The sequence below is a fragment of the Scyliorhinus canicula genome, chromosome 8 (genome assembly GCF_902713615.1).
Source record: "Scyliorhinus canicula chromosome 8, sScyCan1.1, whole genome shotgun sequence".
NCBI lineage: Eukaryota > Metazoa > Chordata > Chondrichthyes > Carcharhiniformes > Scyliorhinidae > Scyliorhinus > Scyliorhinus canicula.
The window spans coordinates 79,688,301-79,705,052 of NC_052153.1; the positions used below are offsets into that span (position 1 = coordinate 79,688,301).

The 16,752-nt window shown below is 47.8% G+C and overlaps 1 protein-coding gene across 6 annotated transcripts in view; it reads right to left on the bottom strand.

Moving 5' to 3' along the window:
- Positions 1–16,752, bottom strand: part of LOC119970344 (aminopeptidase O (putative)) — a 335,542-nt gene that overhangs the window by 204,487 nt on the left and 114,303 nt on the right. The gene's annotated exons all lie outside the window — the stretch shown is intronic.

Consider the following 16,752-nt stretch of genomic DNA (forward strand, 5'->3'; position numbering starts at 1 on the left):
TGCCTCCAGTTTAAAAGATAGGATCCCACAAAGCTGTGCAATCACCCTCTCACATTTCGTTTAGGTGGCTGCTAACACGTACCAGGTCAGAGCTGGATGAGGTAGTCACAGCGTGAGCACTCAGTTCAAGGGAGCAAGAATGGAACAAGAAGCCATGACATAGTCTATGTATGGCTAGGACGGATTGTGTGCATAAGTAGCCTGTTAAAGTATTATACTGTTGCATAATAACTGCTGTAAATTTTAATCCAGGGTTTTTTTTTAAGTGGAAGTCTGACTTCTGGTGGCAGCATGTAGAGGGGAAGTCGCATGTTGGGTGGCTCCTGCTCGAGGCGTGTTTTTAGGAGTCCAGTCCTGGGGGCAATTTGTGAATGACTGGGTGTAGGAAGGTATAAAGAAGGCAAAGAATGTCAAAGAGTCAAAGGAAAACAGCCCGTGAAGGAAAGAGGGAGTTAGGGTTCACCGTTGAGTGAGAGGGCCAGCCCAAGAGCTGGCAAGATGGCGGAGGCAGTGCTGCTGGGTGGGGCCACACTGCTTACAGCAGAGAAGATGACTGCGGTGATGTCCTTGGAGTTGGAGAAGCAATTGGCGAAGCATATGGAGGTTCTGAGAAAGGAGATGGCGGTGGCATTGAAGACGTTGGTAGAGGAGGCAATTGCCCCGGTGAGGGTGGCTGTGGTGAAGACATCAGCCCAGGTGAGGGAGCAGGGTGAGAAGATGAAGGGAGTTGACAAGGCCATGTCGCAGCACAGCGATCAGCTCACCTCGATGGGGAATGAGCTGCAGAGGGTAGTTGAGGCCAACAACGGGCTGCAAGCTAAGTTGGATGACTTGAAGAGCCGCTCGAGTTGGCAATATCTGAAGATTGTGGGCCTGCCCGAGGGGGTGGAGGGCTCGAGCACAACGGAATACTTTGCCAAGATGTTGGTGGAACTGTTGGGGGGGGCGGAACCCTCTCGTATGAACTGGACCAGGCTCATTGGTTGCTGAGGCATAAGCCGAAGTTGAACGAGCCGCCAAGGGCAGTCGTCATCTGTTTTCACAGGTACTAGACGAAGGACAAGCTCTTGAACTGGGCAAAGCAGAAGTGGGAGTTGCAGTGGGCTGGTGCGGGTGTTCGCATTTACTATGATTTGGTATTGGAACTGGCACGGTGGCGAGCGACTTTTGGCTGAGCGAAAACGGCATTGTACAACTGTGGGGTGTGGTTTGGAGTGGTGTATCCAGCAAAGCTGAGGGGGAACTCCAACTCCAGAGACTTCTATTTTGAGACGGTGGAGGCATTTTTGAAGACAGAAGCTTGGGGCAGAAGCGAAGAATGGGACTGAAGAGGTGTTGTGAACTGCGGAAGGGGAGTTGGGACAGTGTATATATGCAGTTTTGAGTCATGTTTTTACTTCATGCTGTTATAGAGGTTAAGTATTTTATTGTTGTTCTTTGTAGCGACATTTTTTTCTGGGATGTGCATGTTTGATTGTTTTTCCTGGGACTGGGCAGGAGGGGAGGGAAGGCCTGGGCAGGGGCCTCACACTAGCCAGCTTTAGTTGGTTAGTGAACGGAGATGTGGTGGGGGGAGGGGCTGCGAACATTGGAGCCTGACGAGCAGCTTTCAATGGACCTAAGAGGTGTGAAGTTGGGGGGGGGGGGGGAATCGATACTGGGTGAGGCTTTTTCGAAGGGACGTGTGGGGGGGGTGGGGGGATTCTGAGAAGGGGGGATGGGGTTCGATGTTAACAATGTATAGGGGAGGGCAGCACGGTGGTGCAGTGGGTTAGCACTGCGGCCTCACGGCGCTGAGGTCCCAGGTTCGATCCCGGCTCTGGGTCACTGTCCGTGTGGAGTTTGCACATTCTCCCCGTGTTGGCGTGGGTTTCGCCCCCACGACCCAAAAATGTGCAGGCTAGGTGGATTGGCCACTCCAAATTGCCCCTTAATTGGAAAAATGATTGGGTACACCAAATTTTTTTTTTAAAACAATGTCTAGGGGTAGGTCAGGCCCAGTTAGACCATAAGACATAGGAGCAGAATTAGGCCACTTGGCCCGCCATTCAATCATAGCTGATATTTTTCTCATCCCCATTCTCCTACCTTCTCCCCATAACCCCTGATCCCCTTATTAATCAAGAACCTATCTATCGCTGTCTTAAAGACACTCAGTGATTTGGCCTCCACAGCTTTATGCGGCAAAGAGTTCCACAGATTCACCACCCTCTGGCTGAAGAAATTCCTCATCATCTCTGTTTTAAAGTATCGTCCATTTAGTCTGAGATTGTGTCCTCTGCTTCTAGTTCTTCGTACAAACAGAAACATCCTCTCAACGTCCACTCGATCCAGGCCTCGCAGTATCATGTAAGTTTCAATAAGATTCCCCCTTATCTTTCTGAACTCCAACGAGTACAGACCCACAGTCCTCAACCGTTCCTCATACGACAAGCTCTTCATTCCAGGAATCATTCTTTTGAACCTCCTCTGGACCCTTTCGAAGGCCAGCACATCCTTCCTTAGATACGGGGCACAAAACTGAAAATGAAAATCTGCTCACAATACTCCAAATGGAGTCTGACCAGAGCCATATGTACCCTCAGTGGATATATATATATATATATCTCTGGTCTTGTATTCCCAACAGCCGACTGAACCTGAACCTTAACCTTAAGAGAATCGTGAACAAGGACTCCCAAGTCCCTTGTGCTTCTGATTTCCAAAGCATCTCCCCATTTAGAAAATAGTCTATTGCCTCTATTTCTCCTTCCAAAGTGCATAACCTCACACTTTCCCACATTCCATTCCATCTGCCACTTCTTTGTCCACTCTCCTAGCCTGTCCAAGTCCTTCCACAGCCCGCCTGCTTCCTCAATACTACCTGTCCCTCTACAGATCTTTGTATCATCTGCAAACTTAGCAACAATGCCTTCAGTTCCTTCTTCCAGATCATTAATGTATATTGTGAAAAGTTGTGGTCCCAGCACCGACCCCTGTGGCACGCCAGTTAGGATAGTTACGTGGAGCGTGTGGGGGTTGGGAGGCCCAGTGTAGAGGTCAAGGGTGCTCGTGCACCTGAAAAGTTTGAAGGCTGATGTGGCGATGCTGCTGGAAACCCACTTGAGGGTGAAGGATCACGTGAGGCTTAGGAAGGGCTGGGTTAGTCAGGTGTTTCACTTGGGTTTTGATGGCAGGGTGCAGGGGGTTGCGGTCCTGGTAAGTAAAAGAGTGAGGTTCAAAATGGAGAAAGTGGTGGCGGATCAGGGAGGTAGGTATGTGATAGTGACAGTGGCATTGGAGGGGAGGTTGGTGGCTCTGATAAGCATGTATGGTCCAACTGGGGTGATGTAGGGTTTGTAAAGGTTTGTGGGGCCATCCCCGACTTGGATTCACATGAATTGATCGTGGGTGGAAACTGGAACATGGGGCAGGAGCAAGACTGGACAGGTCGCGTCCGCATACCCAGTCCAGGGGGAGAGGGGGGGCACGGCGAAGGCGTTGGCTGGACTTATGATGGAAATGGGAGGAGTGGACCTGTGGAGGTTTTTGCACCCGGGGGAGCGGGAATATTCGATTTTTCCTTCGGTTCATAAGGCCTATTCGCAGATATATATTTTTGTGGTGGGGAAGTGCTGTTGGCCGGGATCAAGGGATCTGAGTTTTCAGCAATTGCAATATCGGATCATGGGCTGCATTGCGTAGATATGGTGCTGGAGAAGGGGGCAGTGCAGAGGCCGGGGTGGAGATTAGATGTGGGGCTGTTGGGGAACCGAGAGTTTTGTGATAAGATTGGGAAAGTGATTGAGGAATACGTGAGGTTTAATTGTACAGGGGAGGTTTCGCAGGCAGTGGTATGGGAAGCTTTGAAGGTGGTGATGAGGGGGGAGGTGGTAACTTGTAAGGCAAAAGTGGACAAGGAGGAGAGGGTGGAGCGCCAAAGGTTAATAGATGAGCTATTGGAGGTAGACAGGAGGTATGCAGAGGATGTAGATCCAACACTGTTGGAAAAGAGGAAGGAGTTGCAGGTGAGCTTTGATCGCTGTCTACAAGGAAGGTGGTGTGCCAGTTGAGGCGGGTGAGGAGAGCAATCTAAGAGTATGGGGAGAAGGCAGCGCACATAAAAGATGCGACTGGGAGAATACAGTCAGGGAAGGTAGCAGGGCCAGATCGGTTTCCAGTGGTGTATTACAAGAAATTTAAAGATAGGTTGGTGCCGCTGATGGTGGGGATATTTGAGGAGGCGACAGGGAAGGGGGTGTTGCCACAGACTTTGGGGCAGACATCGATCTCCTTGTTGCTCTAGAAGGATAAGGATCCGACAGACTGTGGGTCGTTTAGGCTTATATCACTCTTGAATGTGGATGCAAAGGTGTTGGCGAAGGTATTGGCGAGTAGGTTGGAGGAGTGCCTGACGAGGGGAAGATCAGACTGTGTTTGTGAAAGGGAGGCAGCTCTTTTCGAACATTAGGAGGGTATTGAATGTAGTTATGGCACCGCCGGAGGGGAGGGCGACAGAGGCAGTGGTGACATTGAACATCGAAAAGGCGTTTGACCGGGTAGAATGGGAATATTTGATGGCGGTTTTGGAGCAGTTTGGGATTGGGCCTCAACTTGTAGAGTGGGTAAGATTACTATACAGGGAGCCGAGGGCGAGTGCCGGCACGAATAGTATGAATTTGGGGTATTTTGCTCTGCACTGAGGGACCAGGCAGGGTGTCCTATGTCCCCCCTGTTGTTGCGCTTGCGATTGAGCCTTTGGCGTTGAGGGGTTCAGGGATGTGGAGGGAGGGTGGTGCATAGGGTGTCTTTGTACATAAGACGATTTGCTATTGCATGTGTCATAGTCGAGTCGTCAAGGGGTGATATACTGGAGCTGCTTCAAGTGTTTGGGTCTTTTTTGAGATGTTAGCTAAATTTGGACAAACGCGAATATTTTGTGGTGTCCCAACCGGAGGTGAGAGGGAGGAAGTGGAAAAGCTGATTACCGTTTATTGGTGGGTGTGGGGGGGGGGGGGGGGGGGGGGGGGGCTAGGATTAGGAAGGTGCTGTTGCAGACAGCACAGCAGTCAGGGAGTTGGGTCTCCCGACTTTACTGTATTATTACTGGGCAGCGAATGCTGAGAACTGTGGGAAGAAACCAGAGCACCCGGAGGAAACCCATGCAGGCACTGGGAGAAAGTGCAAACTCTGCACAGACAGTGACCCAAGCCGGGAATTGAACCCGAGACCCTGGAGCTGTGAATCAACTATGCTAACCACTGTGCTACCGAGCTGCCCACGGTTAGAGGGGGGGGGACTCCCAGTGGGTTAGAATGAAGGAGAGTCTGTGCAGGGGGTCGGGGTTGCAGGCATTGGCAACAGCACCACTCCCGATGGCCCCGGGGAAATATTCGGGTAGTCCGGTGGTGGCGGCGGCGTTGAAGATCTGGAGGCAGTTGCACCAGCACTTTAAGCTGGGGGTGGGATCAAGGGAAATGCCGATTCAGGGGAACCATCGGTTTGAGCCAGGGAAGTGGGATAGGAGTCTTCGGAGATGGGAGGAGAGGGGAGTTAGGGTATTAAAGGATTTGTTTCTGGGGAGCCGGTTTGCGAGGCGGGAGGAGCTGGGAGAGAAATATGGGTTGGGGTAGGGGGAGATGTTTAGATATATGCAGGTCCAATATTTTGTTAGGAAGGAGGTACAGAGCTTTCCAGTGGCGCCGACCCCCACGCTGTTGGAAGAGGTACTGACAACAGGGGGAATGGAGAAGGGGGTGGTGTCGGGGATTTATGGGGTGATTCTGGGGGAGGATAAGGTATCAATGGAGAGGATTAAGGCGAAGTGGGAGGAAGAGTGGGGGAGGGTATGGAGGAGGCGTTTCCGAGTTTCTCTGTCTGTTAGCTTTGACAAAGAGTCATCGGACTCGAAACGTTAGCTCTTTTCGCTCCCTACAGATGCTGCCAGGCTTGCTGAGATTTTCCAGCATTTTCTCTTTTGTTTCAGATTCCAGCACCTGCAATAATTTGCTTGTATGGAGGAGGGGTTGTGGTGTGAGGAGGGGTTGTGGTGTGAGGTGCTCCGGAGGGTGAATGCCTCAACTTCGTGCGCGAGGTTGGGGCTGATACAGCTGAAGGTGGGGTATAGGGCGCACCTCACAAAAGGAGAGGATGAGCCGACTCTTTGAGGGGGTAGATCAGGTATTGTCAAACTCGGGGCGCAACCCGCCGGTGGGTCGCGGGCGGGTGTCGGGAGGGTCGCGGAGCAGTCTGTCGCGGCGCTCCCGATCGTGCAAATCTGCGCGCAACAGCCAGATGTTAATAACACCGGCTGCAAGCAGCCTTCAAAATGCCCACGATCATGTAAAAAAAACTGCGGCCGCACTGTGCATGTGTGCCAGATCATCGGCGCGCATGCGCAAAACTATGCGCTTGCGCGCCGACGATCGGGCACACATGCGCAGTGCGGTCACTTTTTTTTTAAAACAGTCGCAGCTTTTTGTTTTACAAGTTCGGGGGGGTTTTATGCATTTATTTTCTTCATTTACTTAATTCATTTTATTTATATTTATTTTTTACAAGTTGTATTTGATGATATTTTACAGGAAAAAATGCAGAACTTTGGACAGATGAAGACTCCATACTTTCTGACACCGGAAGGCTTCATCTTAATCCAACAGGTTCCATTGGAGTAGTGTGTGCGAGGGCCAAAGGGACCCAAAATCATTTCCTCCATTTTTGTCAGCAGCAAACAAGGCAAGAGAAAATGGTGGGTCGCGAAGGTCGGCCTGCGAGGGTCGCGAAGGTCGGCCTGCGTGGGTCGCGAAGATCGGCCGGGTTGGGTCCCGAAGGTTGGCCAGTTGGTAAAAATGGGTCCCCGTTAAAAAAAGTTTGAAGAACACTGGGGTAGATGATGTTTGTGAACGTTGTGGGGAGGGGACCCGCAAATCACATTCATATGTTTTGCCCTGTCCAAAACTGGAGGGGTATTGGAGGGAGGTCTTCAGGGTACCAGGTCCCCTAGGAACCATATTCAGGGTGTCGGATCAGCCGTGGTTGGAAGCGGGAGCGGAGGCAGATGTCTTAGCCTTCGCCTTGCTGATCGCCCAAGGCAGGTCCTGTTGGGATGGAGGTCAGCTTCTCTGCACTGTGCCTCGGCGTGGCGGGGGGATCTGCTGGAGTTCTTAACATTCGAGAAAGTGAAGTTTGAGCTGATGGAAAGGATAGAAGGGTTATAGAAGGACAGGGGGGAGTGGGTTTTGGAATGTATAGGTTATTGCCGATTATGTAATAGTTCATGGTGGATTCCTGATTCTTTTTCCTTTGTGTTTTGTATTTAAAAAGTTGGGGGCTGTTTAGGGGTGGGTGGGATAAAGAGATTGTTGGCCAGGGGATTGCCATTGTATTTGTTGTTGTTGATTATTTGTTGATGGGTGTAAATTTGATGCAAATGTGAAAAAGGAGAATAGAAATATTTTTTTTAAAGGCGTAGCGGTCTAACTCATGTATTAAAAGTCTGGAGACAGAGTGGAAGGTAAGTCAAAGCCTGAGAAAACTAGGCCATAATTATTACTCAAAGACCTCTCTGTAATCTCATTTCCTGTTTATTTCAAGGTCTGGTTTTAAATTAAGAGCCTAATAAATTACTGGAGAGGTTGATTTGCAACCTGTATTTCGATTAATTTGTGTCTTCGATACTGCTGTGTGCCAGCTTTGCCTCAGCAATGACACTTTCACCTTTGAATCAGAAGGTCATGTGTTCAAGACCAAATCTAGAGATTTGAGCACATAATCTAGACATTCCTGAAGCAATGCTGTACAATTGAGAGTGCTGTCCTGATGAAATGTTGAAGCAAGGTCCCAATTACTGTCTCAGACAGACATGAAAGATCCAACAAAAAAGAGCAGAGATGTTCTCATGGTGTCCTGGCCAACATTTACTCCTCGGTCAGCAAGTAAAATAGATTACCTAGTCATGTATTTCATTGCTATTTGATAATCTAGTCACGTATGTTGTTGTTATTTGTGCGATCTTGTACATGCAAGTTGGCTTCTGCGTTTCTTGCATTACAACAAACGGTACAGTTCAAAAATACTTTGTTGAGTATATGACTTTGTTAACTCTAGACTTGACTATTCCAATGCATTCCTGGTCAGTCTCCCGTTTCTACCCTCTGCATCCCCGTCCAAAACTCTGCTGTCAGTGTCCTAAATTGCACCAATTCCTATTCACCCATCACCCTTGTGTCCACTGGCCTACATTGGCTCCCAGCTAAGCAACATCTTCATTTAAAAAATAGTTTCCTTGTTTTCAAATTCATTTACGGGATTTGGGCATCGCTGGCTAAGCCAGCATTTATTTCCCATCCCTAGTTGCCCTTCAGAAGGTGGTGATGAGTTGCCTTCTTGAACCGCTGCAGTCTTTGAGGTATAGGTACATCCACTGTGCTGTTAGGGAGGGAGTTCCAGGATGTTGCCCCAGCGACAGTGAAGGAACAGCGATATATTTCCAAGTCAAGGTGGTGAGTGACTAGGAGGGGAACCTTCAGGTGGTGGGGTTCCCAGGTATATGCTGCCCTTGTCTTCCTAGATGGTACTGGTCATGGGTTTGGAAGGTGTTGTCTCAGGAACTTTGGTGAGTTAGTGCAGTGCATTTTGTAGATGGTACACACGGCTGCCACTGTTCCGTCGGTGGTGGAGGGTTTGAATGCTTGTGGAAGGGTAAGGAATCAAGCAGGCTGCTTTGTCCTGGATGGTGTTGAGCTTCTTCAGTGTTGTTGGAGCTGCACTCATCTTGGCAAGTGGAGAGCATTCCATTATACTCCTGACTTGTGCCTTGTGGATGGTGGACAGGGTTTGTGGGGTCAGGAGGTGAGTTACTCACCGTAGGATTCCTAGCCTTTGACCTGCCCTGGTAGCCACAGTATTAATGTGGCTAGTCCAGTTCAGTTTCTGATCAATGGTAACCCCCAGGATGTTGATTGCAGGGGGTTCAGCGATGGTACTGCTATTGAATGTCAAGGAGCAGTGGCTATATCCTCTCTTGTAGAAGATGGTCATTGCCTGGCACTTGTGTGGCGCAAATGTAACTTGCCACTTGTCAGCCCAAGCCTGGATATCATTCAGGTCTTGCTGCATTTGGACAAAAACTGTTTTATTATCTGAGGAGTCACGAATGGTTTTGAATATTGTGCAATCATCCACAAACATCCCGACTTCTGACATTATGATGGAAGGGAGTTCGTTGATGAAGTAACTGAAGATGGTTGACACTACCCTGAGGAACTCCTGCAGTAATGTCCTGAAGTTGAGATGATTGACCTCCAACCACCACCATCATCAGCTGATGGTGGCCGGTACATGGTAATCAGCAGGAGGTTTCCTTGCCCATGTTTAACCTGAAGCCATGAGACTTCATGGGATCCAGAGTCGATGTTGAGGACTCCCAGGGCAACTCCCTCCTGACTGTATACTACTGTGCCGCCACCTCTGCTGGGTCTGTCCTGCCAGTGAGATAGGACACACCCAGGAATGGTGATAGTGGTGTCTGGGACATTGTCTGTAATGTATGATTCTGTTAGTATGATTATGTCAGTCTGTGTGACAGTCTATGAGACAGCTCTCCCAACTTTGGCACAAGTCCCCAGATGTTAGTAAGGAGGACTTTGCAAAGTCAGCAGGGCTGGGTTTGCCGTTGTGGTTTCTGGTGTCTGGCTTGATGCCAGGTGGTCCGTCCGGTTTCATTCCTTTTTGGTGCTTTCATAGTGGCTGAATACAACTGAGTGGCTTGCTAGGCCATTTAAGAGTCAATCACATTGCTGTAGGTCTGGAGTCACACGTAGGCTAGACCAGGTAAGGATGGCAGATTTCCTTCCCGAAAGGACATTAGTGAACCAGATGGGTTTTTACAACACTCGACAATGGTTTCATGGCCATCTTTTAATTCCAGAGACTTTTAATTCCAGATATTTTATTGAGTTTAAATTCCATCACCTGCCCTGGTGGGTTTCAAACCTGGGTGCCCAGATCATTATCCTGGGTCTCTGGATTACTAGTCCAGCGACAATACCACTATGCCACCACTTCCCCTCAAGGATTGGGCCCCTCCCATAGAGTTAAAAATTGCACAATCACTCCTCATCCATCCTGGTCAGGTTTGGATCCCATCCTTGGGACTGTGGTACTGAATCCTTCTCTGATGTGCTCTGTGCCTGACTGCCCATCAATCAGGCTGACTTCTGGGCGGGAACCTCTCAATGACAAAAGCTACACACTGTGTGCAACATGCGTCAAAATGTAAAAACCTTCTCCCCAACCTTTATTTCTCTTTCTGTACCTAATGTGACAATGAATTCACTCATTCTAATTCACTCTCCAATACGCTGTCCTTCTGTCTATTTTTGCTTGCTTAAATCCCATTGGTTAAGGAGACACACTGTTGGTCCCATCATTCACTGCAGACCCTGGTGCCTGTTGTACTCACTGCAGAATTAGAAACTTACATTTTCAGCAACAAAATTTGACACATAAATTGAGCCCAATGTTCATGAAAATGTTTAACTAAGGGCAGGTTGCTTCAGAAATTCAAGCCCATCAGACTTGAAAGCTACACTGTTTCAAATAAGAGCATACAGAGGTAATAAATATATGTTAATATGCAACAAACAGAAGACAACAAAGGACATTAGAATTACACAGCAGATTGGAAAGCCTGCTCATCTACATTTACCTTGAATAGCTGCACCCACCCAGATAAGTAGACAATATTCAACCATACACCTAATTTATGCTTTGTCGGTGTTAGGTGGTTAAATGTGAGGTTATTCACTTCGGTAGAAAAAATAGGAAGGCAGATTATTATTTGACTTGGTGCAAATTGAGAGAGGTGGATACTCAGTGGGATCTGGGTGTCCTCGTGCATCAGTCGCTAAAGGTAAGCGTGCAAGAAAGAAGGCAAATGGTATGTTGGCCTTCATAATGAGAGGATTTGAGTATAGGAATAGGGATGTTTTACTCCAATTCTATGGGGCATTGGTGAGGCCACGCCTGGAGTATTGTGTGCAGTTTTGGTGTCCTTATCTGAGGAAGGATGTTCTTGCTGTGGAGGAAGTGCAGCAAAGGTTCACCAAGCTGATTCCTGTGATAGTGGGGCGGTCATAAGAGGAGAGACAAAGTTGGTTAGGATTATATTCATTGGAGTTTAGAAGGGTGAGGGGTGGGGTGGGGGGCACAGTGGGCAGTGGTTGGCACTGCTGCCTCACGGTGCCGAGGACCCATATTTGATCCCGGCCCCGGGACACTGTCCGTGTGGAGTTTGCACATTCGCTCCGTGTCTGCATGGGTCCCACCCAAAAAGATGTGCAGGGTAAGATGTGATGGCCATGCTAAATTGCCCCTTAATTGAAAAAAAAAAGAATTGGGTGCTCTAAATTTATTTCAGAAGTGAGAGGGGTTCTCATAGAAACTTATAAAATTCTAACAGGATTAGACAGGGTGGATTCGGAAAGAATGTTCCCAATGATGGGAGAGTCCAGAACTAGGGGTCATAGTTTGAGGATCAGGGGCAATTTTTTAGGACTGAGGTGAGGAGAAATTTCTTCACCCAGTGATTGGTGAATTTGTGGAATTCGCTACTGCAGAAAGTAGTTGAGGTCAAAACGTTATGTAATTTCAAAAAGGAGTTAAGAGGCTCAAGGGATATGGTAGGGGGGGGGGGGGTGGAAGGCGGGATCAGGGTATTGAACTTGGATGATCAGCCATGATCTTAATAAATGCGGATTAGGCTTGAAGGGCCGAATAGCCTCCTCCTGCTCCTATTTTCTATATATGTTAGAGAGGCTTTAGGATGAAGTGAGCCACAGGCCACAAATGGGGGCTGTTCTGGGGGCCTTTCAGCTGTTCTCGTAGACCCAGCATTTATGTGACTGATCCAAATCAATTTTGGATTAATCGGCTCACTCGGAATGTTGGTGTTGCGGATTTCAACAAATGGAATTCCATTGACTAACATGGGGAGTTGGTTTGTCTTTCTCTCGTTAAAGATGTAAATTGCTTGGCACTTGTGTGGCATGAATGTTACTTACCATTTGGCAACCCAAGCTATTTCTGCTGCATCGTTTGAAGAACAGTGAAAGAAGCTGAACATTGAAGTAATTGGAGAACAGCCCCATTTCAAACCCTGTGATGAAAGGAAGGTCAGTGATCAAGGAGCTGAAGATGGTTGGGCTCAGAATGCTACCCTGAGAGGGCAGCACGGTGGCACAGTGGGTTAACCCTGCTGCCTCACGGCGCCGAGGTCCCAGGTTCGATCCCAGCTCTGGGTCACTGTCTGTGTGGAGTTTGCACATTCTCCCCATGTTTGCATGGGTTTCGCACCCAAAGATGTGCAGGCTAGGTGGATTGGCCATGCTAAATTGAATGAAATGAAAATCGCTTATTGTCACAAGTAGGCTTCAAATGAAGTGACTGTGAAAAGCCCCTAGTCGCCACATTCCGGCACCTGTTCAGGGAGGCTGGTACGGGAATTGAACTGTGCTGCTGGACTGCCTTGGTCTGCTTTCAAAGCAAGCTCTTTAGCCCTGTGCTAAACCTGCCCCTTAATTGGAAAAAATGAAATGGGCACTCTAAATTTAAAACACCAACAAGGCCAACCATGCCAAGCGGCAGCAATTCCAGAGGTTGAAAGACAGCAGAGGCAACAAACGTTGGGGTAGGAAAGAGGGGACGACGAGCACGAGAAACAATGGTGCCCCAACTACACCGGAGCGAAGCAACCCGCCAGGCCATACGCAGCACTCCCTCCTCTGACCAGCAATGGAGGGAATTCCTCACTCAGGAGCTCCAAGAACTTAAGGAGGCCATTATGGTTGACATGAGGGCAACAGTGAAGGTGGCTGTGGCGAGGGCACTGATCACCCTACAGGTGGCCCTAGAAAAGGAGGAGAGGCAGCTGGCGACACAGGACGCCACAAGCTAGGATCTAGAGAAGCCTCGACTATCAGAGCGACTGGATCAACGCTTCAGAAACAGAAGTAGCAAGGTTGGCAGGACAAAGGACACTAAAGCAGAAGGTCAAGGACCAGGAAAATCGGTCACAACGCCAGAACCTCTGCAGAGTGGGCCTACTGAGGGGACCGACGGCAAGAGCCCCACGGTGTATGTGGCCCAAATGCTGGGTAACCTGGTGTGTCGAGTCAGCTTCCCAAAACCCCCAGAAATAGCCAACCGAGGGTCAACATTGCAAAACTACACCAGCACCAGGACCAGGAAAAAATCATAAACTGGGCCAGGCAGACAAAACCCTGCAACCGGGAGAGACACCCAATCCGAGTGTACCAAGACATTGGGACAGACCTGGTCAAGTGCCGGGCAGAGTTCAATGGGGCCAAGGCAGCCCTTTATAAGAACAGTATAAAATTTGGAATGCTAAACCCAGCCAAGCTCTGGGTGACCTTCGAGGGCAGGGACACGATTTCACTACACCGGCGGATGCAGGCGAATTTGTCCATAAACAAATACGAAAGGTGCCAGAGAGGCCCGGCCTACCACACCCACATGAAAGCTAAGGATCTGCAACTTCATACTAACAAGCATGACACCCAGGGCTGCTTCAGAGCCAGCAAGGCAATACATTGACCCAATATCCTAGGCCTCAAACCAGTGCGGAGGAAGGACAGATCCATCTTAAGAGACAGAGAAAACATTGTCATTCGACAGAAAGAACACTTCAAGGAACATTTACAATCATAAATGAGGACCTGTTTGAGGAAATCCCCCAACTCCACATCAAAGATGATCTTGGACTTCCAACAAGCATGGACGAAGCCAAAGCTGCCATTAAACACAGAAAGAATGGAAAAGCTGCAGCAGTGTATGGGATCCAGTGAGATTTTTAAACTTGAGGGAGAACACCTGCCATCTCCATCTGCTGTTGCTAAAAATCTGGGACAGCAAAAAAGTTCGTACCAGCCTCAGGGATGCTGTCATCACCACCATCTTCAAGAAAGAGACAAAGCAGACTATGAGAACTATCGCGAATCACCCTACTCTCCATCGCCAGGAAAATCATAGGCCAAATCCTCACTAGCCGCCTTCATACAGTATCTGAAGAAATCCTTCCAGAAATCCAGTGTGGTTTCCGACCAAACCGTTGAATAATGGAAATGATTTTCACTGCTCGGCAACTTCAGAAGAAATGCCAGGAGCAACATCAACCACTCTACATGGCCTTCATTGATCTGACCTTCGAGGTCAAGACTGAAGTCAAGCAGGGATATGTCACCCTTTTCTCAATCTTCATCGCCACTGTCATTCACCTTGTCAAGAGCAAGCTTCCCAGTGGAGTAGATATCGTCTACAGGATGGGCGGAAATCATTTCAACCTCAACCAGTTGTAATCCAGGAAGAAAACAATCCTAACACCATTGTGGAGCTTCAGTATACGGATGGCATCGCCATCTCCACTCTCTCAGAACAGAATCTCATGCTTGACACTTTCACGGAAACATACCAAAGAATCAGTCTCAGCCTCAAGAAGACTTAAGTCCTTTATCAACCTGCCTCAGGGCAAGATTCGGTCTCTCACTCCATCACGATCAACGGAGAACCCCTCCCCCAACTGGAGAGCCAACTCTCCTCTACGCCTGACATTGTTCCAACATCGTATCCAATCTGCAAGCACCGCCTTCGGGCGCCCAAGGGCGAGAGTCTTTGATGACTACAACATCTGTGCTGAGATCAAGGCAGTTGTACTTCCAACTCTTCGATATGGTTCAGAAACTTGGACTACGTACATATACCACCTCAAGGCCTTGCAAAAGTACCATCAACGCTGTATGAGACAAATTCTGTGCATCAGCTAGGAGGGCAGGAGTGCTAACACAGTGTCCCTGAAGGAGCCAAGAGAGCCAGCAACGAGGCCATGATCATCCAAAACATGCAAGTTGCTAATGATCTGGAATGCACTGCCTGAAAAGATGGGGGAAGCAGATTGAATAATAACTTTCAACAGGATATTAGATTAGTTGAAGGGGATAAATTTATAGGGCACTGGGACAAAGGCAGGAAAATGGAAATCATTGGTTCTTTCAAAGAGCCGGCATGACTAACAATGAGGCGAGTGTTCTCCTTCTGTGCTGTATGATTCTAAGATGCACGAATACAATAAGAGGATAGTTTTCTGGAAAATATTTCAATTTCCACCCTCTCCATCCCATGGTTGTCTTGTGAAAGTTATGACTGTCTTGTGTAAGTTATAAGTTTGCAGTTATAGTGCTTTTTTCACCCTGAGGAAGTCAAAAAGTGTCTCCCAACCAATTAATAATTTTTGAAATACAGTTACTGTTGTCATTGTAGGCAAACACAACACCCAATTTGCACACAGCGAGGCTCCATAAATGGCAAATGGAATGTCTGACCAGTTAATCAGTTTTTAATCTCTTGATTAGTGAAAGAATGTTGTCCATGACACCATGATTAAACTTTGCTTTTCTTCAAATAGCTCCATAAACCTTTCACACTCCCCTGAATAAGCACAAGGGCATCCACTTAATATTTCATCCAAACAGTGACACTTTTGACAATGTAACTGCAGCTCAGTGCAACATTAGTATGAGTCAAGATTGTGTGCTCAAATTCTGCAATGCTATAAATCAGAGGCAAGATTGGTACCAACTCAGTCAACCTTAAAATTAGCCATTAAAACTAAAAAACTTCCATTTATATGTTTCTCGCCACCCCACAATATCGCAAAGTACTTTAAAGACAGAAAAGTACTTTTGAAGTGCAGAAAAATTGTGACTTTAGAAACATGGCAGCTAATCCTATGTACGGTAAGCTCCTACAAACGGCAATGTGATAATGATCAGATAATTTGTTTTTGTGGTATTGACTGAAGGTTAATATTGGCCTGGACATCGGGAATAACTCCCCTGCTCTTCAATATAGTGCAATGACACTTTATGTCCACCTTAGAAAGCAAACAGGACCTTGGTTTAATATCTGAAAAGTAGCATCTTTGACAGAGCAGCACTCCTTCAATTCTGCACCATGTGCAATGTCTGCCTAAATTTCAATTAGTGCTCCTAGGTCATGAGGCTTCCTGCTAGCAGCACGATTGGAAAATTACCGTTTATATCACTTTGCTGAAAATATTATAAACAAAGAAGCAATCAAAACTCACACTAAGAGCTTGGGAGAGAAGATTTCCTTTGTGCAATGTTGAATAAAATCTTGCACTTTTAATAACTTAATATCACAAAACACCTGGAGAACATCATTTCCATCTGGGGTTGATAAAATTGTAGAATTGCTCTGCTTCAAGCTCCCCTTCAGTTTCCCGCACAACAGACACTGAGGTTCAGGATTTTGTAAGCACCCAGATCTTGACCTGGACCATGGTGCATTTCAAGCCTCTGACTCCAAAAAGAAATTGGGTAAAGAGTCTACTGAATAAAAAATATATTTTGAGTTGAAAGGACATTAGAAGGTCCATGAAAAAGCATACTACGATAGGGCAGACCTAAAGTAGAAAAGGACTCAGAAAATGCAATCTCTCAACTCTTTGGGCAGCACAAGTGGATAGCACAGTGGTTTCACAGCGCCAGGGTCCCATGTTTGATTCCCCGCTGGGTCACTGTCTGTGCGGAGTCTGCACATTCGCCCCGTGTCTGCGTGGGTTTCCTCTGTGTGCTCCAGTTTCCTCCCACAGTCCAAAGATGTGCAAGTTAGGTGGATTGGCCATGATAAATTGCCCTTGGTGACCAAAAAGGTTAGGAGGGGTCATTGGGTTGCAGG